The sequence below is a fragment of the Phacochoerus africanus genome, chromosome 10 (genome assembly GCF_016906955.1).
Source record: "Phacochoerus africanus isolate WHEZ1 chromosome 10, ROS_Pafr_v1, whole genome shotgun sequence".
NCBI classification, from domain to species: domain Eukaryota; kingdom Metazoa; phylum Chordata; class Mammalia; order Artiodactyla; family Suidae; genus Phacochoerus; species Phacochoerus africanus.
The window spans coordinates 136,300,539-136,326,460 of NC_062553.1; the positions used below are offsets into that span (position 1 = coordinate 136,300,539).

A 25,922-nucleotide genomic window follows, 5' to 3' on the forward strand; every position below is an offset into this window, starting at 1 on the left:
CTCACATCTGGCTTCCTCTCTCTAGCTCTTCGTTTTGCCCACTTTCAGGTTTTCGTAGCATTGCATTATATGGAGACACGACTCATGTGTCTTATTTAATTCTCTCTCCTATTCTAGCAGAGATCAGTGAATTTTGCTCTACATTTCAAGTAGCAATCGCTTTTATTTTTTAGTACCTAGCCATGAGCTTTATGACGTCGGTGCACTCCTGCGAATTATGTCCTCATTTGAATACCTGCCTGTACCGCTGAATGGAAATGAGATTAGCTCTGAATGAATATGATTGCCAGTGTTCAGACATAGTGCCTTCTTAAAAATGTGCTTGAAGGCTGAACGCATCAAAGATGATTAATGGACCTCAGCACTTCAAGGTGCCACGGGGTGGAATGGAGAGTATATTCTAAAATCCTATTTACTCCTATCCGAGGCTTTTAGATGCTAACTTCATTGACAGATTCATCTTATTTCAGATACATTCTTTACGTTTTTTTCTTCCCTGCCGAAGACACAATTGACAAGCTTAAGCCCCATTGTGTTCTGACTGAACATTGGCATTTGTCACTTTAAACAGAACTAAGATTTGCTTCTTTTATTTATTTATTTTTACGCTTGATCTTAGCCAGAAGGCCGAGAAGCGATATTTATTTATTTTTAAATCCAAGAACCTGGTATTTATTGCCACTGATTCTTCTTTTAAGACTTTGAAGTCCAGCAGTTTACTTCGTATGGGTTAGGCATATTTCTGGTTAGGTTTATTTCTAGGAATTTATCTAGTTCATGTAATTTCTGGGGTATAAGAAATTATTGATTTTTCTACATTGACTTTTAGTTATAGCTATTTTGCTAAATTCTCGTATAAGCTCTTAGAGCTCTTGAAGTTTTCTTTCTTTCTTTCTTTTATTTATTTATTTATTTTTTGTCTTTTGTCTTTTTAGAGCCGCACCTGCAGCATATGGAGGTTCCCAGGCTAGGGGTCGAATCAGAGCTGTAGCTGCTGGCCTCCACCACAGCCACGCCAGATCTGAGCTGCATCTGCGACCCACACCACAGCTCATGGCAACACCAGATCCTTAACCTACAGAGCAAGGCCAGGGATCGAATCTGCGTCCTCATGGATGCTAGTCAGATTCGTTTCTGCTGAGCCATGACGGGAACTCCTGATTTTTCAAAATAAACTATCATGTGGTCTGCAAACAATGACACTTTGTTTGGTTTCAGTATTTATTCTGAAGTCTTTTCATATGGCGTTCACTTCTAGGATAACTCTAAATGGTAATTATGGGGATATCCTATCTTTGTCTCTCTTTTGTATCATCATTTTAATGAGATCATTACTTCTTATCATTATTTTAGCACATGAATGAATTTATTTTTGTTTCATTTTAGTTTTTAAAAGGGGGACGGAAAAATAAATGAAATATCCAAATAATTGCATGTAAGATGCTACTACACAGGCAAAGGTGGTGTCAGTGTTAGAACCCAACTAATAGGCACTGGCCTGAAATGTCCCAGCGATGTTTATATTCAGAAGTGGGAGTTCCTGTCGTGGCGCAGTGGTTAACGAATCCGACTAGGAACCATGAGGTTGCGGGTTCGGTCCCTGCCCTTGCTCAGTGGGTTAACGATCCGGTGTTGCCGTGAGCTGTGGTGTAGGTTACAGACGCGGCTCGGATCCCAAGTTGCTGTGGCTCTGGCTGTAGGCCGGTGGCTACAGCTCCGATTCAACCCCTAGCCTGGGAACCTCCATATGCCGCGGGAGCGGCCCAAGAAATGGCAAAAAGACAAAAAAAAAAAAAAGAAGTGTGCTTTATGATAGAAAAGATTTGTTTCGGGAGGTACTTTTAAAAGTATCAAAGTCTAAAGTTACAAACATGACAGTTTAATATAATAAATGTGGCTGTGACTGTTGAAAACCAGCAGAAACTGGAGTTCCTGCTGTGACTCAGTGGGTAATGAACCCGACTAGAACCCATGAGGATGCGGGTTTGATCCTTGCCTGGCCTTCTTCAGTGGGTTAAGTATCTGGCTGTGAGCTGTGGTGTGGGTCGCAGCGGTGGCTCAGATCTGGCGTGTCTGTGGCTGTGGCGTAGGCCAGCAGCTGCAGCTCCAGTTCGACCCCTAGCCTGGGAACTTCCATGTGCCACGGACGCCTCCCTAAAAAACAGTGGTAATAATAATAATAAAATATCAGAAATTTTAAAGAATGGTTGTTGGGATTAGACCACTAATTATCAAGAATGGAAGAGGGTACAGCTCCCCTCCCCATTGCTTCATAAATAGAAATTGGAACGTGGTTTTCCAACAGGCCGTGATTTTAGTCCAAAGTAACTCTAAGTGTGGAATAAGAGAGGACACCAAATGAAAGGAATACGCATCTGCAGAAAATTGAATTGATTTCATGTGATTAAATTATGGGAATCTTTAAATAAGCCTTAATAACTTAGAAATATACAGTCAAGCATCAAAATACTCTCTATGAAAAAAAAAATCACCTGATAGCAAAAAAAGTTTCTGGATACACTAAGAACCTAATTGTAGGCATTTAGCTGATGATCATTTCAAAACATTTTTTCCCTCTGGAGAGGCTATAGTTTTTTTATTTTTTAAATTTAATTAATTCATTAATTAAAATTATTTATTTATTTATTTAGTCTTTTTTTTTTTTAGGGCCGCACCCATGGCATATGGAGGTTCCCAGGCTAGGGGTCAAATCGGAGCTGTAGCCGCCAGCCTACACCCATAGCCACAGCCACACAGGATCTGAGCCACCTCTTTGATCTACACTGCAGCTCACAGCAAGCCGGACTGTCAACACACTGAGTGAGGCCAGGGATCAAACCTGCGTCCCCGGGAAAGTAGTCAGATTTGTTTCCGCTGAGCCACAACAGGAACTCCTTTATTTATTTTTTTTAATGACAATGCAATGATATATTCAAAATACCTGTGGAAGAGGAGTTTCTCTTTGTTTTGGTCTTGCCCTTGGGGTGCAGATGTTCCCAGCCAGGAACTGAACCCGAGCCGGTAGCAGTGACAATGCCAGGTCCTTCACCTGCTGTGCCGCCAGGGAACTCCAAAGAAGTCTGACCGGGACGCCTGTAGCGGGTCAGTGGAAAAGCAAATGCCTCTGTAGTGGGGAGGGCCCCGTGCTGCCCACCTGGTCTGGAGCCCAAAGGGCGGCCACCAGCCTGGCTTCTGACACACCCCAAGAGTGTGGTGATCTTGGCCTTGGTCAAGGCTCCCCCGATGAGGCTGCCATTAGCTGTCATTATGTGAGGGTGTCTGGTTTAGAGGATATAACAGAACAAGAAGATGTTTCCAGACAATCCCCGCCTCCAGCATGGAGGTCACTCCTGCTTTGGGCACATCCGGTGCTCTAGTCAAGCCAGGTGAGTCGCTTTCCCCCCAAACGCTGCCGCCACCCCTTCCCCCCTGCGCCTTTCCTCTTAGCCGGCACGTCTGTCTGAAAGGACTTCCCTTCCCTTTCCACCTGCCAAACGCCGCGCCCGTGTTGAGAGGCTGGCTGATGCGGAGTCGGGGGAGCCGAGACGGTGCAGCCGTGCTGGGCCGCCGCCCCTCCCGCCGGCCGGGCTCTCGGCCGACCCGCCGCCTTCCCGCTCAGCTCCCGCAGCGCTTTTCACGGCTTCGGCTTCGTTAAATTCTCGTTGTTATGGCGATGACTGTCCGTTTGGATCCGCTAGGGAAGAAAAAACCGCCGTCTTAGTCACGCGCTTGTTCATCGCGCATGTCCTCTCCCTCCCGTTGCTCTTGTTCCACCTCGCTTTGTATGTGACATTCAGACACTGTCTTGAAGATAAATTTTATTATTAACGTGAAAGTTCAAGGCCCATGGTGTGTCCGTTTTGAACTGTCTGCAAAGGGAGGTTAAAGCAAAGGCAGTAAAACCCAGAGCTCCCGTCGTGGCACAGCGGTAACGACCCCTGCTAGGATCCTTGAGCATGTGGGTTTGATCCCTGGCCTCACGCCGTGGGTTAAGGACCCGGCGTTGCCATGAGCTGTGGTGGAGGTCGACAGCTGCAGATCCAATTTGCTCCTAGCCTGAGAACTTCCATATGCTGCAAAAAAAAAAAAAAAAAAAAAGTAAAAGAATCAAGGGCCTTTGTTTTTAAAAATGTCTTCAATGAAAATAGTGATAGTGACAAATCTAGTAGAAAGGAAAAGGCCTCTTATTTGACGGTCTGATGTCACGTTCCCTGGAAGGACGCTCTGTGTCTCGCTCTGTGGGGATCTGCGTGTGAGAAGGTTGCTGGGGAGAATCACCAGTGTGAGGCCGACACTTGGGGAGGGAGGAGGCGGGACAGGGAGGCTGTGACATGGTCCGGCGTCTGGAGCTGGGTGTCACATCAGAGTGGCTCCATCTCGTGTCGAGAGGGCCAAGTCTTTTTACCACCGTGTTGACCACAGTTGGAAAAGGGTTGGTGACCTTGGGCTAGGTGCTACCCAGTCGCTGGGGAATGACTTAGCCGAGAGCCGCCAGCTGCCAACACTCCCACCAGCTGCGACCAGGGGGTGGGCTGGGGCGCCTCAGTTCTGAAGAGGGGGTCTGGGTGGCTCACCACAGCCACTAATGCTCCACCAGTGTAGCTGGGATGCTGGCTGGTTAATTTAAAAGCTCGAAGAGGAGAATAGTAAGAAGCAATGCGTACATCGGCCTAGTACTTTATTTCAACTTAAAGTGTATAAATGTGCATTTATTCGCCAGCCTTTTAAATGAAGACGCAGGGCCTTAACTGGAGCGTGCGCGCTCTGGTTGACCTCTTACGTCTTTGGCAAATGGCGTGAGAAGGTCACTCTGGAAAGCGTCCTCTTTCAGTGCTCGTGCGTCATTGTTGCCCTTTTACACACAACTTTGCAAGCATTCCTTTTCGTGAATTGCCTTTATACGTCTTCGTCTCAGGGTTTGCTTTTATATCTTCTCACAGTGTCAATGCCCGTGTCTTAAAGTCTCGGGTAGAAGCCTGACAATGAAAAGCGGCAGAGGATCCAGTCCGCCTCCCTTGATCTGCCCTCCAGCCTCTTCAGCTCCCTTTCCTTGTTTTCACCTGGATTTGCACCCTAGTCATGTCTCTGTTTACACTGTCATTTTTGTCGTAACTTTCCAGTTCTCTATGTCCGTGGGTGTCTCCTATAGAAAGTGGTGGTCTCGTTTTCTCACGGGCCCCATTCTCTACATATGCTTCCCCTGGTGTCTTCCAAGTCCGACCACGTCCGAAAGCTGTGGTTTATATTCTTGAGCCCATGTTACTGTCGCATGTGGCTGAGCCGTGTACTATGTTAGGAGTGCATTCACTTTTCTATGTAACTTTTAAGGGGTTTGGAGGGAGTTAGTGATTATCAGAGACTTTCTGTGCCTCCGTTTCTTCAACTGTGAAATGCGAATGACTGTTCCTACCTCACAGGGTGTCAGAGCTATATAAGTGTTAGTAGTTTTCACTGACTTTGTTTTTTTATATGCCAATCCCCAGTTCATCTCAAACTTTCTAACAGAGCTGTAAATATGCGTTCAATGCACTTCATCACGTATTAAGTGCTCAATAAATGCGGAAACATACACATAGCCAATACTCATGAACAGCAAAGTAATTCAGTTGAGAGAACAATGCACTTGGCTTTAGGAGGCCTGGTTCAAGGCCTGGATCTGCCCCTGTCTAGCCGTCTGACTTTGGCCTAGAATAGTTGAATCACACTTTTATAATCTGCAAATAAGAGAACTGGATTAGATAATCCCTAGGGCCTTTTCCACGTTTCTCGATTCTGTTAATGAAATAAAGGATATGCAGAAAATGCCACACGTATTAAGACGGCAGGGATAAGAGCTACCACCACTTCTAGCCCCACCTCCAGAGACCTCTTCAAAACCTCGGTCAGGCAAGAGCCTTGGAGGAGGCATCACTCCCGCTGTGACCTAGGAGAATTTTGCTTAGTCATGCTGGCTGAGCCCTCGTCCTCCCCTCTGGGACGCCTGGTTGTAATTTCAGGGAGCCACCACTAAAGGTCGCTCTAGGTTACCTAACTCCGTGGTCAGGAATACTCCGCGTGTCCGCCGAGCCTCAGCACTACCCTGTAGTCTGCCTACAGGCTTAGAACGACACGCTTTAAATGTTGAAACTCAGACATCAAAACACTGAGACGGAAATGAACTATTTTTTTTTTTTTTTAAAGAAGGTGGTAACACCTTCCAGATTCTTCCGCTTACCTCTTCCCTCCGAGGTTGTTTCTACCTATCTCGTTACTGCTGTAAACTGGGTAAACTGGAACTTGAAGGAATTCTCAGTTGAGCAATTGTTTGTTTGGCCTGAACTTTACGACTTTTGTTCCCCTCAAGATAAAAGAGATTAAGCTGCAGAAGCGAAATATGGGATTCTTTGTTTCCTGGTTCTTGCTTCTGTTGGATCTCCAAGCTTTTCTGGAATCTTAGACACTTCGTGCATTTCATTGATTTTATGAAAATGGCAAATATTTTAAGATTTTAAGATTTCTAAAATTGTGATGCTTCGTAGAGTCAATGGCAGCAGATGAGTAGCAGCACTTTTTTAGTGATGTTTTATCATCAGTGATGTCGTTTATGTGATAAACACTGTATCTGATATATGATATATCCACCTTAATTTATTCGCAGTCAATGCTGTGTTAAAAGTTGTTTGACAGATACACTTCTTTTTCCAGTCTTAATTTTTCAAGGAGCTCCAACTGGAAGTGAGAGCAATATTTACTGAATGTCCACCCATGTCTGAGCTCTGGGATATGCATATGTGGTTGCATTTAATCCTTTTCAGGCTATGAAGTGGGCCTTTTGCTGCCCTTTTACAGTAGAGGAGACTGAGGCCCAGAAAAGTCAGTGACGTGTCTAGTGCCATGCAGCGAGTGTGGGTCCCTGCGGAAAACAGTTTTGTATTTTGACTACAGATCTCAGATTTTAAGCCATTTTATGTGGATATTTAGGGCACGTGTCTGCTCTTTGGCGCGAGGCTTTTCTGACTTAGCCCGCAAAACTTAGATCTCTTTGAACAACATACAAGTACTTTCTCTTTTTAAAATATATATATTTAATTGAAGTATAGTCAATTTATAAGGTTGTATTAGTTGTGTGTGTGTGTATTCTTTTTTTGCTTTCTTTTCCCTTATAGGTTATTACAAAATACTGAGTATAATTCCCTGTGCTATGCCGTTGGTCCTTGTTGGTTATCTGTCTTATATATAACATACAATTGCTGTCTGACATGCTTTAAGAATGTTAAATTCAGGGAGTTCCCGTCGTGGCGGAGTGGTTAACGAATCCGACTAGGAACCATGAGGTTGCGGGTTCGGTCCCTGCCCTTGCTCAGTGGGTTAACGATCCGGCGTTGCCATGAGCTGTGGTGTAGGTTGCAGACGCGGCTCGGATCCCGAGTTGCTGTGGCTCTGGCGTAGGCCGGTGGCTACAGCTCCGATTCGACCCCTAGCCTGGGAACCTCCATATGCCGCAGGAGCGGCCCAAGAAATAGCAAAAAGACAAAAAAAAAAAGAATGTTACATTCAGCCTTTAAGAACATTGATAAGCAGCATAGAAGAGGTGTTTCTGAATTCCAGCCTTACTCATCTCTCTGATTAAAAGGATGGAGTAAAACTCGATGTATCTGAGATGAAAGTTGCTCCTCTGTGGGGCCGTGGGCTCCGAGAGAGAAAGCAGAGCTGGGTGAGAGCAGCAGAGCAGCAGGGGGCCTGCATGGCTCCTTTAGGGCCCCTGGATCCCCTTAGTCTTTCGGCAGACCTCTCTAGGAAACAGGTTTTCAAAATACCTTGAATTAAAAAAAAAAAAACTTACAGGAAACCAGCCATTTAGAACATGATTCCAGTCAGAGTCCACCGTGTCCTGAGACGCAGGCTGTATGCAAGACGGAGGTGGTAGCCCCTCTCGCTTAATTTTCCAAGGAGCAAAGCTTAGAAACAAGAGCAAATGCCTTCCATGCATCTCCGCGTTGCCAGTCCCTCTCCGTGCAGACGGCGCCCACTGGGATTCAGCAGGAAGGCAGTTGGCGGCATGGTCATCAGTGGGTTTGCGCAGGCGCAGGAGGGCTGAGTTTTCCATTCTCAGCAGCCCTTAGAAATGGCTGAAACACATGCCATTCCAGTTCCCTGCCTCCTGTCCTGAAGGGCATTTGTTGTCTACAGGCTGTACTCATGTCTTCCACTTCCAATCCTTTTGTATTTCAAGGGCTTATTTGTAAATCTGAAGACATTAGCAAATCTGTCAGAGGTTCTGTTCCATTCATTTGTCTAGGGGTTTATCGTCAAAATATGCCTTTTATATCAGCAACTTGGGGTCTTGCGATGATAAATAATCTGGGGTTCTATTTTGCAATATCTGTCAAACAGAGGGCATGTGATTATAATATGTACAGGATGTAATAGCCAACAATTCAGGGTCACAGAGAGATGGGTTGATGACAATTATTTAACATTCCTTTGGCTTAAGGAGAATACACTACATTGCTGAAGCAATTTTGGAATGATGTGTTTAACTTTCCATCTCTTAGGGGAGGTAATGACTGTATCATATGTTATCTGGGTGAAAACCATTGGATAAAACCCATTTGCACCTCTACAGAGCCATCCCTCCATGTCGTAATGATTTGCTCTTGGAAGGAAGGCCAAGTGACAAGTGCGAGGCTTATCATTCTGACTGAAATTCTTGAACCTTCCGATGTGAAACTCATGGGAGTTACGTGGGTGTGTATGGTAACACACATTACAGAAATCACCCAGTATCTTCTTAAGTGCTAAAACCGGGGGGCATCTTTCATCCTATCTTAGTGCTTTCTTGACTGCATTTCACTCATTTATTTAATTTTTCATCTCTTCAGTTGTTCAACAGATGCTTATTGACCAGCAGGTGTGTGCCGTATTGTCAACGAGACCTCGACCCTGCCTGTGGGGAACTAATATTCTGCGAGGGTTGCAGGCGACTGGACGGTTAAAGTCGCTGTGATAAGCGCCCTGCCAGGGTTTCGTGTGGAGCGAGGTGGGACACAGAGAAGGAGACCCTAGGCTTGGGAGGTCCGGGGCAGCTCCTCTGAGGGAGTGCTGGCCTAGGTTTCTTTCGCAAAGTGCTCTTCTGTGACAGTGCTCTGACCCTTCCACTTCTCTGGCTGCTTTTTCTTAATTTCCTTCACCGATTATTCTTTCTTTTCAGCCTAATAAATATCAGCCGTTCCCAGGGGTTGTCCCAATCTGTTTCTTATATGTTTTTCTAGGTACTTAAAATTGTAGCCATGACCTCAATGTCCCTCATACACAATCGCTGCCCAGCTGTATGTTTAACCATATAAACGACTCATTCATTGTTGCATCAGACATTCATTGACTGCCTCCTGCGTACCAGACTGTGCCTGGGGTAACAGAGATGAATAAATTTGGCTTATTTACATGCATTGAATTTTCAGTTTTATTAGCACGAACCACATCACAAAACTATAAAATGTGTGAAAATTAAAAACTTTAGGAACACAGGAAGGGCAACTGCTAATTGCTCGTAGTGGCATTGGAAATATTTGCAGAGAGAAGGAGGAATTGACTAGGTGATTTAAGAGAAGGGATTTCAGGCAGAAGGATTATAATAGTACGTGTAAGAACTTAGAGGGCTCCCTGACTTGTCCAGAGAACCATGAATATTTAGTGTGGCTAGATTATAGGCTATGTTGTGGAAAGCATCAGAATCTAGCCTAATGAAACAACTTGTAGTCAGATTGTCAACAGGTACCATGCTCAGACACAGGAACTTTTCTTTTAGGTACGAGGGAGCCAGGAGAAGTCTTTCAGTTGTCGTCTTGCAGAAAGCGGCTGACAAGGCAATGAGAAAAGAAAGCTTTATGACTTGAGAGTGTTCTGTAGTCAAATCAGTAAGATGTGATAAGTAAGGAAGAGAGAGGAATACAAAAAAGACCCCACAATTTGTGGTTGAAGAGGGAAGAGAGGGTCTCACAATTAACCGAGATGTGAACAAATGGAGGGAGATCTGCAGTAGGGACTACAGTATGTTCACTTTTGGGCAAGTCAAGTTGTAGATGCCTGTGGAACATTCCAGTGGAGATGTTTAATAGGCAATTGGAAATAATGACTTTGAAGCTTGGGAGGGGATCAGGGATGAGCATACACATTAAGAATGAACATCATATAAAGAAGATGTGGTACGTATATATAATGGAATATTACTCAGCCATTAAAAAGGGTGGAATATGCCATATATAGCAACATGGATGGACCTAGAGATTATCATACTAAGGGAAGTAAGTCAGAAAGAGAAAGGCAAATACCATATGGTATCGCACATGTGGAATTGAAGATATGGCACAAATGAACCTATCTACAAAATAGAAAGAGACTCATGGACACAGAGAACAGACTTGTGGTTGCTGTCAGGGAAGAACAGACTCGAAGTTTGGGGTTAGCAGACGTAAACTATATATACAGAGTAGATCAATGACAAGGTCCTACTGTAGAGCACAGGGAACTATATTCGATATCCTGTGATAAACTTCAATGGAAAAGAATATGGAAAAGAATGTATATGTACGTGTAATAGCATCACTGCTATATAGCAGAAGTTAAAACCTTGTAAATCAGCAATGATAAAATACATTAAAAAGAATGTACACCATACGGCTAGTTGAAGCTTTAGAAGTGGATAGAGTATGTTCATATTCAACAACTTTTTAAAAACTTACTGGGAACCAGCTGTGCTGAACATGACAATGTGTGAATCGTGAATTGACAGTCACAAGTCACCTTGTGACCAGGAATGTGAAAATGGCACGGCTGGCTGCTTCCAGAGTTCTCTGGGACCAGGGACAGAATCAAATAAATGCAATATAAGGTGAAAAAGTTTATGATAGACATATGTACAAGGTGCAGAAGGGGCACAAAGGAAAAAAGAGATTGCACAGGCAGGATGGAAGACACAGAGAAGAAAACCAGAACTCAGTAGAACTTCCTCAAGGCGTATGAGACACTTCGCAGATTTGCTTGTTATTTCTTCGAGGCAGATGCCATTTCTCATTCATCAACGCGCTCCCAGTAGAACCCAGCCTAACGCCTACAACGTAAGCGCTCCGTCATGTTGTTGAATAAATGGGCCCGGGGCAGTTGGAAAGAAACGAAAAAAGAAAGAAAGAAAGAAAGAAGCAGCGTGGGCTTTCCCCGAGCCCTGGGAACGCTGTAATTGTCTCAGCCTTTCGCAGGGAGCGCTTGTGCAGGTGGAACTCCAAGTGCACTCTGGAGAAATGAAGGTGCAGCCGTGGAGAACTAGGATAAAGACTGCCTCTGTCGGGACTCTAATTACGAAATGCGCTTATGGCAAGCTGGATCTTTTATTTTTATTTCTGATGTGCCGTCACATTGTGTCGCCATTGATTTCCTGTCAGACCATCGCTTAGCGTGCCCGAGATAATGCCACATCACCGTCCATTGATGAATGACCATACCGGGCTTTTAACTGGGAGCCCGTTGCATGGAGCCTCGCAGCCTCCATTCTGGTCGAGCATCCATTTAAATGATGGGTAATAGCCAGGCGTTGTGAAAACGTCTTTCTTTCCTGACCTCCGTCCCCTTCTCCCCACCCGTGGGATTTACAGGTTAGTAGTACATCAGCTTGGATACAAATGAACATTGAGGTATTTTTTTCTTTCTTTCTCTCTCTCTCTCTCTCTCTCTTTTTTTTTTTTTTTAAGGCAGATCTATGTAGGTCTGTATTAGTACACAGCATTGCCATGAAAAAGAAAAAGAGAGAGACTGTGTGAAAGCCTCATGATAAAGATATTTCTGCCACTCAACCAGAAAGAAGCCCCCCAAGGGTTGAGCCTCAGCTTCATGGCCCAGAGCTGGTCACCAGTTTCAGTACTATCTTACCTGAGAAGTTTGAAGGAGGAAAGCTTATCAAAGACCTATAGCTGGCTTGAGAATAATGGTATTTTTAAACCACCCACTCCCACCCTCTCCAAAATAATTAAATGTGGTGCAATGTTTTTCATTGTTTTATCTGGCTGACAAGTTTTTTCAAGTTTAAACCTTTTTTTTCCTGATGGTATTCTCTCTCTAGCTACTGGAATGATCATGCTTTTCCAGAGGATGCACTGTGGAAGCTCCTGGGATGTTTTCCCAATGACTTAGACCTGCAAGCACAACTCTGTGTGTGCGTGATCATTCATACCCGTTTTCTTTCCGCCCAGGTACTGCATAGTGTTCACACTTTAAGTCATTATCCATCTAGTTCAACCAGAAGCACGAACATTTGCCAGCCCGGAGATCCTTCGAGGGGCAAGACCAGCCCCTCCTCCCTGCCCCCAGCCGCTTGCTCTTCCAGAGCCTAGGCTTGGAGTAACGATGCAGCTTTTCCCTTGCTTCCTCTTGCACCATCATGGCCTCTCGTGGCACAGTTATGTCCTCGTAAACAGGCATCTGTGGAGTCTGTGGAGTCAGTGTGGCTAAATTAAAACTGGAGAAGGACTCCAGCATCCTCTGAGATAATAAAAATAGCTACTATTTTTTGAGCACACGTCTTCTTAAATTCTTACAAACTACTCTAAGGTAAATGGTCTTCTTCCCATTTTACAGGTAAGAGGTTGAGGGTCAGAGAATTACAGTGAGTGGCCACACAACAGGGGCAGGGCTGAGATTTGAGCCCATGCCCCTTTCATTAAGCTACCCTCCTCCCAAGAGGAACGCCTTTGGCCCAGCCAGGCTTTTCTGTGAGCCTCTTTTACTTATTTATTTCTCTTTTTAGGGCTGCACCCGCGGCATATGGAGGTTCCCAGGCGAGGGGTCGAATCGGAGCTGTAGCCGCTGGCCTACGCCACAGCCACAGCAACTTGGGATCCAAGCCACGTCTGTGACCTGCACCCCAGCTCACGGCAACGCCGGATCCTTAACCCAGAACGAGGCCAGGGATGGAACCTGCTTCCTCATGGGTACTAGTCGGCTTTGAAACCGCCGAGCCACAGCAGGAACCCTGGTGAGCCCTTTTAGAAGAAGGGCCTCCAGTGGCTAAGAGATGCTCACTCACCATGGTTTCCCTCTCTGTTCTTTGGAAGGCGGGCGGCGATGGTGTGCCGGGGAGGTGGGGATGGAAGGCAACGAGGAGGCCGAGACCCTCGATACCGGTGGCAGCCGGGAGTGGGCAAGAGATGTCAGTTCTCTCCTGCTCACTGCAGACATGAGCACGAGGGGTCGGACCCTGAGATAGGTTTAGTGACAACACTTCTGTGTGTAGCAGGGAGATGCAGGGTCTCAGGGAAGAAGGAGAAGCCGAATATTTACTTGGAGGAAAAAATCTCTACTTTTCTAAGGGCTCCTGGCCATGGCAGTCGTACTGCCGATTGGGAAGGGTCTGCTCAGCTCAGCTCCCCCAGCGAGGTCTGCAGCCCTGTGCCGTGTGAGCAAAATGGTGTTTCCTCCTGGGAACGATTTTCTTTATTCTTTGGTGCTTTCTTGGGCTTCATCTTGTGCCAGACCTGAAAATCTGGAGCTGTCAACTCTAGGCTCGCCCCCAGAGGGCTCGGTGGCAGGGTTCCAGTTCCTTAACAGTGGCGAAGTGTGAAGACACTTGTGCGTGCAGGGTACTATTTCTGGCTTTGTCCGCTGTTGGCACCATAGACACGGGCTCAAGGTGGCCAGAGGAGCTTTAGTGGATGATGAATGTCTGTTTAGAGTGATGATCCAGGGAACTGAGTTACAGTACAGCCTCTTGGCAGCAGGCCTGTCCTGGTCTAGAACATTCCCTCAAAGAAATTCTTGGTTTGGCAGTAGCCCCAGGTCAGATGAGGCCAAAGACAATGAACCTTTGGCTTGGAGTTGCTCTTTACCCTGCCCATGGCTTTGTGTGCGGCAGGCGTCTTCCTGTCCTCTTCCTGCTCCATCCGAGACCTGAGTGAGTGAAGGGGCTTGTGGGCTTATGTCTTCATTGCCCTCTGCCCAGGCTCCGTGACCCAGGGCCACGGATCAGCCCCCTGACCTTGGTGTTGCTATTACTCCTGGAGCGTCAAACAGAGCTCGGTCATTCAAAGTAGCCGTTCTGTTTGCTGTATGCCACGTATTTTAAAGTATATGATTTTCGTCTCATCCTCACAACCTTCCAGGTAGCTAAGGGAAAGGTTATTATGCTCTTCGAAGATGGAATTCAGTGACTTAATCAAGGTTACAAGAGTGATAATGAGGGTATCAGGACTAGAGGCAGGTGTTTCTGATTCCTGGATCTGTACCCGGAGGCAGACAGACTGTAGCCTGCAGGCCAGACCTGGCTGCTGTCTGGCTTGGTATGACCTCCAAGCCAAGAGCAGTTTTTACATTTTTAAATAGTTGGAAAAAAGCAAAAGAAGACTAGTTCAGGACACATAAAAATTAAATGTCATTCAAAGTTCAGTGTCTATGAAATTAACTTATACTGGAACACAGACAGATTGACTCATTTATACCCTGTCTGTTACCCCTTTTTGTCCTCATTTTCTAAAACTTCATTGATTTTTTCTTGAAATGTAGTTGATTTACAATGTTATATTTCTGGTATATAGCAAAGCAATGCAGATCTCTCTCTGTGTGTGTATGTGTAGATGTATGTATGTTATGTACACACACACACACACGCATTCTTTTTCATACTCTTTTCCACTGTGGTTTTTTAAATGTAATATATTGAATATAGTTCCCTGTGTTATATACACCAAGACCTTGCCGTTTATCTTTTCTATACGTAATAATTTGCACCCGCTCATGCCAGACTCCCAGTCCCTCCCTCCCCTGCCCCCTTCCCCTTGGCAACCACAAGTCTGTGAGTTTGTTTTGCAGATCAGTTCATTCGTGTTGTATTTTAGACTACATAGATACGTTGGTATCATAGAGCATTGGTATGAGCCTTTTTATGATGCTACAGTGGCAGAGTCGGGTTGTTGGGACAGAGATGTTATGGCCCACAGAGCCTAGAATATTTTTTCATCTGTCCCTTTTTAGGAAAGTTTTGTCAGCCACTGTGATAGATGATCAGTAAGTAGAGACGCGTGGTACAGTCCGTCTGTATTGTTTGCTGAGGCTACCGTAGGCTGCCGTAACAGATGGTGCAAACTGGGCAGCGGCAAACAACAGAAATGTATTGTGTAACTGTTCTGGAGGCCAGAAGTCCAAAATCAAGGTGTCAGCAGAGCCGTGCTCCCTCCGAGACTCGGAGGAGGGTCCTTCCCTGGCTCTTCCTAGCTTCGGGGGCTCCACAATCCTTGGTGTTCTTTTGTTCGCGTCTGCAGCCGGCCGTCGCTCTCTGCCTCCATCGTCTCTTGGCTGTCTTCACGCATCATCCCTCTGTGTGTGTCTGTGTCCATTTTATCTTTATTATGTATGTATCTATTTAGTTATTTTATGGCTATGCCTTAGGCACATGGACGTTCCCGGGCTAAGGGTTGAATCGGAGCTGCAGCTGCCAGCCTACCCCACAGCTCACAGCAACACCGGATCCCTAACCCACTAAGTGAGGCCAGAGGTCGAACCCGCATCGTCATGGAGACGAGTCAGGTTCTTAACTCTATAAGTGACAAATGGGAACTCCAGATATCCCCATTTTTATAAGGACGTCATATGTGTTGGCTCAGGACTCACCCTAATGACTTCATCCTAACTGTATCATCTGCAAAGACTATTTCCAAGCAAGGCCGCATTTACAGGTACCAGGGGCGGGATGGTCAACATCTCTTTTAGGGGCGCTCAGCTCACAGCACTGTCCCGCTCTAGGGCGTCCTCCCCCCATTATCATCGTTCTTCCCTCTTTCCCCGGCACCTCCCCTTATGCCTCCTTCCCTGCTTCTGTCTGTCTCCACCTTCTTGCCTCCTTTACGTCCTTCACGATGCATTCAGCAGGCATTTACACAGTCTCTACCCTGTCCTTATCCCCATGTCCACCACTGTGCCAACGTGTAACATGCAAAAGTGATTAAGCCTCGGCTTCTGGCCTCAATGAGCTTATGGCGCAATGCGGAAGGTGAACCCGCTGTGATGAGGTCCATCAGAGGGGTTTGTGTAAGGTTCAGGAGAGATTTGGAGGGATTTAAAGATCTAAATTCTCAAATATTGCAGCTATTGACTCAAAAATTATAGATGCTAGTGTACAGGTAATCGTGGTATCGTGTTTCCTCCCTCTTCTTTTCAAGTCGGAATGTAGAGAATTATCCTGCCTGTCTTGTTGCCTGAATTCCTTCCATATCTCTTCCCTTCAGCTCTTGCCGTGTCCGCCGAGCACCCTCTGCTCTGGGAGCATCAGTGGGCAGCCCTGAGGAGGGGCGGCTGGCCTCGTTGTGTGAAAGTGCTCAAGCGATGGCTTTCGGGGAGGCTTGGTCTGCAGCTTTGGGGGATGACGCCCGACAGCCCCCAGGGCCTTTTGTTCCAGTGTGTGCATTCTGTTGTGTGTTCTTTGAGGCTCTTGGTGGCTCCGCTCTCTTTTCCTGGCACTAATTGGTTACATTCAAATCGAGTGGTCAGGTGCAAGAAATGTGTTCTGACAGCCTCTCCCCGGCTTGCGGCAGAGCTCAGCACCTAGCTGTTCTTGCAGGGCCTTCCTGGGTCAGGGGTGTGCGAGGGCGCAGCAGAGGACAAGGGTCATCGTCTCTGCGGGGGTTCTGGTGGGGGCTACTGGGGGAGGCCATCCCCGGTCCTATCATTTTATCTCTGTGCAGCTTGTCAGCCGTGGAGTTCCCTCTGCTCCCTGCAGACTCAGAGCTTCCTGCTGGTTGTCAACCCCAAATATGCTAACCTGGTGGAAACATCAAAGATCCACTTCCTGCAGGAGCCAGGAATCTGCACAAAAAAGTAACACCTCTTCTCCCTACAGTATTCTCTTCCTGGCGTACACAGTTGCTACTGACCTTAACTTTGTATTTGGTCTTTATTTACATATTTCTCAGACTCTGTTCTACTTCGCCCTTTTAAAGGAGCCCTTTTGATCTCTTTTATAAAATGCACTATGAAAGCAGAGAATCGTCAGCTTTTATAAATGGTGCTGAGTAAGAAGAAGTTAGTATTTACTTAATGGCAAAGAACCTTTGGCATTGATATTATGAAATTAGAGCCATCTTGCTTTGTTCATTTTTAAGTGACTTTCAGATTGTACCCTGACGCTCTCAGAGGACAATGCTCATGACACAGTTTACCCCAGAAACACTTCCGAAGGCCGGTGACCCGAGTCTTGGTTTGACTACTTACTAGCTAAGAAAACTTCGGCAAATCGCATCGCTTAGCCTCCCTAAGGTACTGGGGCCCTGCAGTGCGTGAAACATGGCTGTATAGGGTTGCTTGGAAGTTCAGCTGCAACAGTGTATGTCAAGGGGCTTTAGCAACTGGAAGTTGTACATAAACATCAAAAGGCATTATCACTATTGTCATAATTAAAATTAAGCTATGGAGATTCCAGTCAGAGATGCTTTTCTTCCGTTGTGAGGTCCTGAAAGGGTAGTTATCTTTGCCATTAATTTGCTTTGGGTATTTCTTAGACCACTGGTTCTCCAAGTGTGCTTCCCAGACCAGGGAAGGAACGTGTTAAAAATGCAAACTCTTATTGTCTCCTCACCCCCACCCCCACTGGAAGCTCTGGGGTGGGGCCCCGTCATCTGCGTTTTAACAAGACCTCTGGGGGGTGCTCCTGCCACTAAAGCCTGAGACCACTTGGCTTAGAGTCCGATCCAACTGGGCGTGTGTGGGCTCTGACTTTGCTGATGCCCTTTACCTTGCTTCTCTTTCAGACGTCAAAGGGATTCTGAAAGACGCAACGTGTGCACCCAAGTCCGAGTTGCCACTATCCATTGATTTCCTAGAACATGCCTGCCAGCTAGGTGTGCCATTTTCAGCACTGGCATAGATGCTAGGAGCACAGGTCCTAAAGCATCCCTGAGATATGCTGGGGTCCAGGAAGGTGGTCCCTGCTTAAGTGCCACAGTAGCGGTTGAATGGGATGACTGGTGAACTAGCCATGACATTCAGTGGAGCTGTGCTGAGCTTGCTTCCTGTCCCAGCTCCCCTTGAACAGCAGGCGTCTTCTTCCCCCTGACAGTCTTTAGTCTTCCTCACCCGAATCTCGCTTGTTAATGAGTCTGGGGCCCACCCCTGAAGTGCTCTGACAGGTCTCAGAGTAGCCAGGTGCTCCACCCCACTCCCTGTACTTCCCTGTCACCCCAGGATTGCAGCTGTGCTGTGGCTGTCTCGGCAGGTGGATGGCAGTTGCTTGAGTAAAGGGACCACCAGAGTGCTACAGGTATTTAAGATGGGCGAGGCCAAGGGGTGGGAAAAACAGTAAGGAAATCGTGATGCTGCCAGGTCGATCCCCAAGGGCAGAGGTGGGTGGTAGGTGTTCCGTAAGTCTTTATGGAATGAATGAATGAGGAAGGAATTTGGGGTTTGGGGAGCTAACCTGCCTACTTAACTTATGAGCATCTATCTTACTCCAAATGAGCAGGCATTATGCCTTGATTGAATGAACTATTAGATATGTTTAGTTTTAAATGCAGACATAAATAGATTGGATCCTTCCATGGTTCGAATTTCCTCCCATCCGCTTTCCCTTAATTGTCCGCAAGTGTTCCAAGCCTTCATTAGCTAAATAGGATGCAGATGATGGTCACTTTCTGGGATATAAATCCTGCTGGCATATTCAATGGCTTTTTACTTGGCTAATTGAAGTTTTCGGTATTCGTGGACGACAGGAAAACACTGTAATTTCATCATTTATTCAGGGGTATAATTTTTTCCCTTTAGCTGGTTGTGTTTTATAATTAGGCAGTTTAAAAAAATAAATACGAATGCCACACTTTGCCTGGAGGGGATCCTGCTGTTTTGAGTGCCCATGTATCAATACTAGTCTACTGAAGCATGAAGACAAATGGAAAACTATACTTTGTCTAGAAATCCTAAAACTGGCCAACTAAAACATCTAAGAACGCACGCAAGTAGTGTGCGCTTTGGGGACCCGTTGATTCAAGTGTAAGAGACTTCCGAATTGGCAGCGATGTGAATGAGTAGGTCTGGTCCTGCCCCGTGCCAGTTGTCTGTGGGTGCAAAGCGCAGGTATCAAATGGAGGTGCTTTATGCAGGCAACCTTCCTTTGGATGGTTCTTAGTTTTCAGCCGCATTTGACCATTTATCAAAACTAGTTGGCTTCTGTTTGGTGATATTTGGTTGAGAGTGAAATACACACACACACACACACAAGCAACTGACACTTGAAATAAAATTTCATAGCATTACCACCTATCTCAGAGATTCAGCTTCTGAATTCCTTGATTTTTATAATCCAGTACTTAATGTAATTCTCTTCTCTCACCCCTGACTTTGTTCCGCTTTAATCGAGTGTCATATGTTTGCCGCTTTAAAAACATACATCTTAATTGTAGACATTACATGGTGGAGGTTGGCTCAGTAGAGGCAGAGTGTGTCTGCTTCTGTTCTTTTTCTAAACCCAGTAGAGTGGGAAGAACCAGCGTTATAATCACTCTGAGAGGTAAACTCTCCCTTTAAAAGGCGTGTGGAACACGTGGAGCCTCTTGCCCGTACTCAGTCCCTTTGTAAAACACCCCCACCAGGAGGGTCGGCCGAGCAGCTGCCCTCCCAGAAGCCTCTGTCTGTAGGCTGGACTAGAGGAACCATTAGTCACTGGTCCTCCATCTGGGTTCTGTGACCAAGGCCTTATCAGTCTCAGTTGTTCGTCCCAAGCCACTCTTCCTTCTGGGTCGATGTGGCCATTTTGCCCACTTGGAAAATTTCTACAAATGGTTGGTAATGTTCATTTAAGAAAGACATATTTGGAGTTCCCGTTGTGGCGCAGTGGTTAACGAATCCGACTAGGAACCATGAGGTTGCGGGTTCAGTCCCTGCCCTTGCTCAGTGGGTTAAGGATCCGGCGTTGCCGTGAGCTGTGGTGTAGGTTGCAGACGCGGCTCGGATCCTGCGTTGCTGTGGCTCTGGCGTAGGCTTGTGGCTACAGCTCCGATTGGACCCCTAGCCTGGGAATCTCCACATGCCACGGGAGCGGCCCAAGAAATAGCAAAAAGACAAAAAAAAAAGAAAAGAAAAAGAAAAACAGCAGAGGAGTTCCCATCATGGCACAGAGGAAACGAATTCAACTAGGAGCCATGAGGTTATAGGTTCGATTCCTGGCCTCGCTCAGTGGGTTAAGGATCCAGCGTTGCTGTGGCTCTGGCGTAGGCTTGTGGCTACAGCTCCGATTCAACCCCTAGCCTGGGAACCTCCATATGCCGAGGGTGCGGCCCAAGAAATAGCAACAACAACAACAACAACAAAAAAGACAAAAAAAAAGAAATATTTAAGCACCCCAGTCTTCTAAATGAACCATCGTTTAATATACGTGTCGGTAACTTAGTATAATATATATATATATTTATTTATTTATTTATTTTGTCTTTTTGCTATTTCTTTTCTTTCTTTCTTTCTTTCTTTTTTTTTGTCTTTTTTTTTGCCATTTCTTGGGCTGCTCCCGCGGCATGTGGAGGCTCCCAGGCTAGGGGTCGAATCGGAGCTGTAGCCGCAGGCCTACACCAGAGCCACAGCAACTCAGGATCCGAGCCATGTCTTCGACCTACACCATAGCTCATGGCAACGCCGGATCATTAACCCACTGAGCAAGGGCAGGGACCGAACCCACAACCTCATGGTTCCTAGTCGGATTCGTTAACCACTGTGCCACAACGGGAACTCCAATATATATATTTAATATATATCTGTCAACATTGAATGTATGTCCATCTCTAAGTCAGGTACAAAGACATTTTATAAGTCATGCTTTTGTGAGTCCCGGAAAAACTCTCTCTGCCTCTGGAGATAAGCAGGGCTGCCCATGTTATCCAGCCAAAGGTTCTGTCCTCGGAGGACGGGGGGACGACGTGGGCAGTGTGCTCCCAGATTGCCGAGCAGGGTGGCCGACCAAACCAGACCGTTCTCTTCCAACCAGCCAGGGCTCTCATGACCTAAAAGGGAAAGAATAGCGACTTTCTCATTTCATAAGGAAGAATTCAAGACCTCAAGGCCAGCAGTCTGTCTTAAACACACAAGGGGGTCTATTAGGAAAAGCTGAGAATTAAAACGCCCAGACTCTTGAGCAAGTGGTCCATTTTGTGTATCTGTCCAATGACTCCATCCTAGAAGGCCAGCAGGTGTGGAAGCTCTAATAAGGGGTCCTGTTCGACTAGAGCACATTGGCCGTAGCTAGTATCTGTCCTTGGCAAACCTTGGCACAGTAAAGTGTATTGTGGTGGGCAGCACAGTGTGCCTCGCAGATGGCCTGGCGCACGGCCCTCAGCTGTCAGCCCTCTCGGGGGATTGCCCTTGGCTGAGAAGAGGCATCGTGCTTAGGACCGTGCCCCCATCATGCCCAAGGCAGCTGTTTCCCTTGCCCCAGCCTAGGACAAGCCTAACCTATCTTTGGAGCGCCCCATTTGGATGGCGGAGACCTTTGTGGAGTTTGCACCAGAGCCCAACACCTCCCTTTACTCAGTCCTGCACCCTTCCCATCTCTTGCCTTCTCCGCGTGGAGATCCCCGAGCGCCCCGCACTAAACCTCCTGCGTGCTTATCTCCATCTCACAGCCTGCTTTGTAGGGAGCCCGACCTGTGACCTGTGCCGTCTTTTCCTGTCGCCGTTGTCTGAGGTCTTTATGACATGTCTTCATTTCTCTCCTATCGAAATCTGCCTTCGAAATTAATAAAAGACAGGAGGAGTCTGCTGGGAGGAAAGAGAACGAAGAAATTCACTGCCTCCAAGGTGTCACAGACTGACAAATTATAATACATGAAATTTCCAATTTCCCCCTTTTGGGTAACTCTTAAACCCGAGCCTCGCTCGAGGATTTGTCTGTTAGGATCCAAAGCCTTATGCTAAACAGAACGCTAAGAAGTGAAATTTCAGGTATCGGTATATAAATGGACAACAGTGGGAACTCACCTTCCTCGATTCATTTTGGGAAATTGCTGCAACCGACCTTGTCTGATACTGCTCCCCCCATGCTGGTCACCCCGCCAACAGCGTTCGAAGTCACTGCTCTAAAAAAAAGTCACGGTGCTTCATTGTGACAACGCAGCATCAGGCAAACGCTGGTGGAGGGGACTCATTAGGAGTTTCCTCTTTAGTAGAAAAGTATTGATGTAGCAATCAAGAAGGTCACAGCATGGTAAGTCACCATGTTTTGAGTCTTTCGTTTTCAGTAATTAAAGTGAATGTGCTATTGGAAGGCTTAGAAAGCCCACCCAAAGGCGTTCACAATAGCTGCAGTTCGGAGACGGGAGTGGAGCTAAAGGCTTTCCGCCGAACGAAAGGAGACCGACCAAGCGAATAAGTAAAATCCCCTTAGAAAATGGCCAAATTAAGGATACAGACTCTCGTTGACCCGTGCCATACCTCTTTCACACTCAGTCCGCGTCCTGAAGTTTCACTGTGTAGTTGTCCTTGGACCCAGGTGATGCCTTGCTGCAAAGGTAGCATTTGGAGCTACTTGTATTCATTGCTTTAGTGAAGCCATCTCTCCCACCTCTGACTCTCTCATTTCTTTTCCAAACCTGTGTCTCAGGTTACCTGAGACGGTTTTTGAAGGTTGGATGGTGTTTAATTTCCAAGAGCATTTCCGCGGGCTGAGGACACTCATGTCTGAATTCTTCAGTGGATTCCTTAATTTCCTCTCCCCAGTGGTGTATCTTAAGCTTAGTTAAAAATGCAATTAGAGTCGTTCAAGATCCCCCCACGTAGACAGCCACATGGCGTCTTCAGTGGCTGGGACTTGTGTTCCCTCTAGATTTTTTAACTTCCATGTAGGACAGAGAGTGAGACTTGAAATCAGGAATAGGAAGAGAAATTCCCCCCACTGCTGATTCCTGGAAAGCATCTAGTTGCACTGGCCAGGGAACCAAGATCGTTTTTATAACTAGTTCCTTTAGAGCTTAGACCTGTTGTTCTCAACAGGGGGTGATTTTTGCCCTGCCGCCCCCATGCAGGGGACATTTTTGGATTGTCATGACTGACCTGGGAGGGCAATGTGCTATGGCATCTGGGGGTAGTGGCCAGGGATGCTGCAAAGCCTCCTTCAGGGCACAGTAGAGCACACGCTTCCCTGCAGCAAAGGCTCATCCAGTCCAGCATGTTCACGGGCCCAACACTGAAAAACTGATTTAGCCAAACCAGTGGATAATAGACAGTAGATATATGCTAAATAGAAAATGTATTTTATTACTATTCAGGAGCCTTGTGTGTCTCTCCCTTGGCTTCCCTTTGAAATGCTATGACGCATGAGGCTACTTTTCCGCCACTGTGCTTTCAAAATGCTGTTTGGGGTAAGGACTGCAGTTCTTTTCCTTTTTGGGGGCACTTTAGCATCCAGTGCATATTTAGTGGGTACCTTTTTTTGTCCCAGGCACTGGGCTAGGTAATAGGACTAATGACCAAGTCTTGTTGGGTCTTTCCCTTCCTGGAGAGGGAGCATTTTGGGCTCTCTCATGATGCGGTGCTCAATGTACAAATGCCTAAAGACGCTGATAGGTCACAGGGAAGGCATCTGGTGGGAAGATGGTAGGTGGGGCGTCACTGTAACATGCGTGAGTTGTCTGCATCTTTGGCTATTCTCTCTGTCCTCACTGGCTAATCCTTTTTTTTTTTGGATTTTTTTTTTTTTTTCCCACTGTACAGCAAGGGGGTCAGGTTATCCTTACATGTATACATTACAATTACATTTTTCCCCCACCCTTTCTTCTGTTGCAACATGAGTATCTAGACAAAGTTCTCAATGCTATTCAGCAGGATCTCCTTGTAAATCTATTCTAAGTTGTGTCTGATAAGCCCAAGCTCCCGATCCCTCCCACTCCCTCCCTCTCCCATCAGGCAGCCACAAGTCTCTTCTCCAAGTCCATGATTTTCTTTTCTGAGGAGATGTTCATTTGTGCTGGATATTAGATTCCAGTTATAAGTGATATCATATGGTATTTGTCTTTGTCTTTCTGGCTCATTTCACTCAGGATGAGATTCTCTAGCTCCATCCATGTTGCTGCAAATGGCATTATGTCATTCTTTTTTATGGCTGAGTAGTATTCCATTGTGTATATATACCACATCTTCCGAATCCAATCATCTGTTGATGGACATTTGGGTTGTTTCCATGTCCTGGCTATTGCTCTTCAACATAGTTTTGGAAGTCCTAGCCACAGCAATTAGGCAAACAAAAGAAATAAAAGGCATCCATATAGGAAGAGAAGAGATAAAACTGTCACTGTACGCAGATGACATGATACTATACATAGAAAACCCTAAGGACTCAACCCCAAAACTACTTGAACTGATTAATAATCCTTTTTTTTTAAGGGCCTCACCCGTGGCATATGGAGGTTCCCAGGCTAGGGGTTGAATTGGAGCTGCAGCTGCCGGCCTGCGCCAGAGCCACAGCAACGCGGGATCCTAGCCGCATCTGCAACCTACACCACAGCTCACAGCAACTCCAGATCCGAGCTGAGTCTGCGAACACCACCACAAGCTCACAGCAATGCAAGATCCGTGACTGAGCCAGGCTGGGATCGTGCCTGCCCCCTCGTGGACATTAGTCAAGTTTGTTACGACTGCGCCACCACGGGAGCTCCCTCACTGGCCAATCTTGACTTGGCTATTCCTCTTTTTTTTTCCCCACCAAAATTCTTCCCTCCTTCTTCTTTTCCCCTTTTAATTCAAGCTTTCTGAATAATATATATCTTTTCCTTCTCAAACAAAATAAAAACACAAATAAAAACTGCCACCTGGGAGTTCTCATCGTGGCGCAGTGGTTAACGAATCCGACTAGGAACCATGAGGTTGCGGGTTCGATCCCTGGCCTCGGTCAGTGGGTTAAGGACCTGGCGTTGCCGTGAGCTGTGGTGTAGGTCGCAGACACGGCTCAGATCCCACGTTGCTGTGGCTGTGGTGTAGGCTGGTGGCTACAGCTCCGATTTGACCCCTAGCCTGGGAACCTCCATATGCCACGGGAATGGCCCTAGGAAAGGCAAAACAAAAAAAACAAAAAACAAAAAAACGAAACCTGCCACCTATCCATATTTAAAGATCACACCCAACCTAAAACTTAAACTCAATTTTTCTTCATTAAAGACTTTTTTTTTTTTGTATATTTATCCATGTCTGTGTTTTGTATCCTTTAATACTGTGTATTATTTTGGGCCAGAATATGTGCTGGCTCTTACTTTTTTTAGTGCTTACCCTCAAACAAATCAAAACCCTAGGTAGATTGAAAAATATTTTTATGTTATGTGAGGAGAGGGTAGGAGAAAATTTATATACACTAGATCTTCAAGCCATAACCAAAGTCTTTATTTGTTATATATTTCTTTTCGTTCTTTTGACTCTATTCAACAAAGTAAAATTATCAGTATAAATACACATACAGAGCACACCTGCATGCATACATGTACACATATACGTAATACATATGTGTGTATATATTACATATCTATAAAATAATATTTATTGAAAGGTGACAAAAAGGCATAAAATCCTGGACGCCATCCAATATCCATCAGTAAAGAAAACATGCATAAAGTATGGCTTATCTGTGTTGTAGAATGTTATGAGTCTATAAGAGGAGCGAGTCAGTCTTTGTGAACTGACCGGAAAGATGTCTTAGTAGAATGGTATGATCTCAAGAAAGAAAGAAACTTCTCTATGTGCATATATAATGTAATGCATATAATTAATATGTGGTAAATATTTGTATGTGATGCATGTATTTGAGAAAAATCGGGAAAATGTGAAAGGATAAACACAAATTTTTACCACTGATTATCTCAGAAGGGTAGGTTGCAAAGGAGATTGACTCATTAAGAATGTAGATTAGTTTTTTAATTAAAGAATAGGTAGAAAATTTTACTGCAAAA

The 25,922-nt window shown here is 45.8% G+C and overlaps 1 protein-coding gene across 1 annotated transcript in view; it reads left to right on the forward strand.

The window, feature by feature from the left end:
- RASGEF1B (RasGEF domain family member 1B) overlaps positions 1-25,922 on the forward strand; it is a 527,684-nt gene that overhangs the window by 161,566 nt on the left and 340,196 nt on the right. The window lies entirely within an intron of this gene.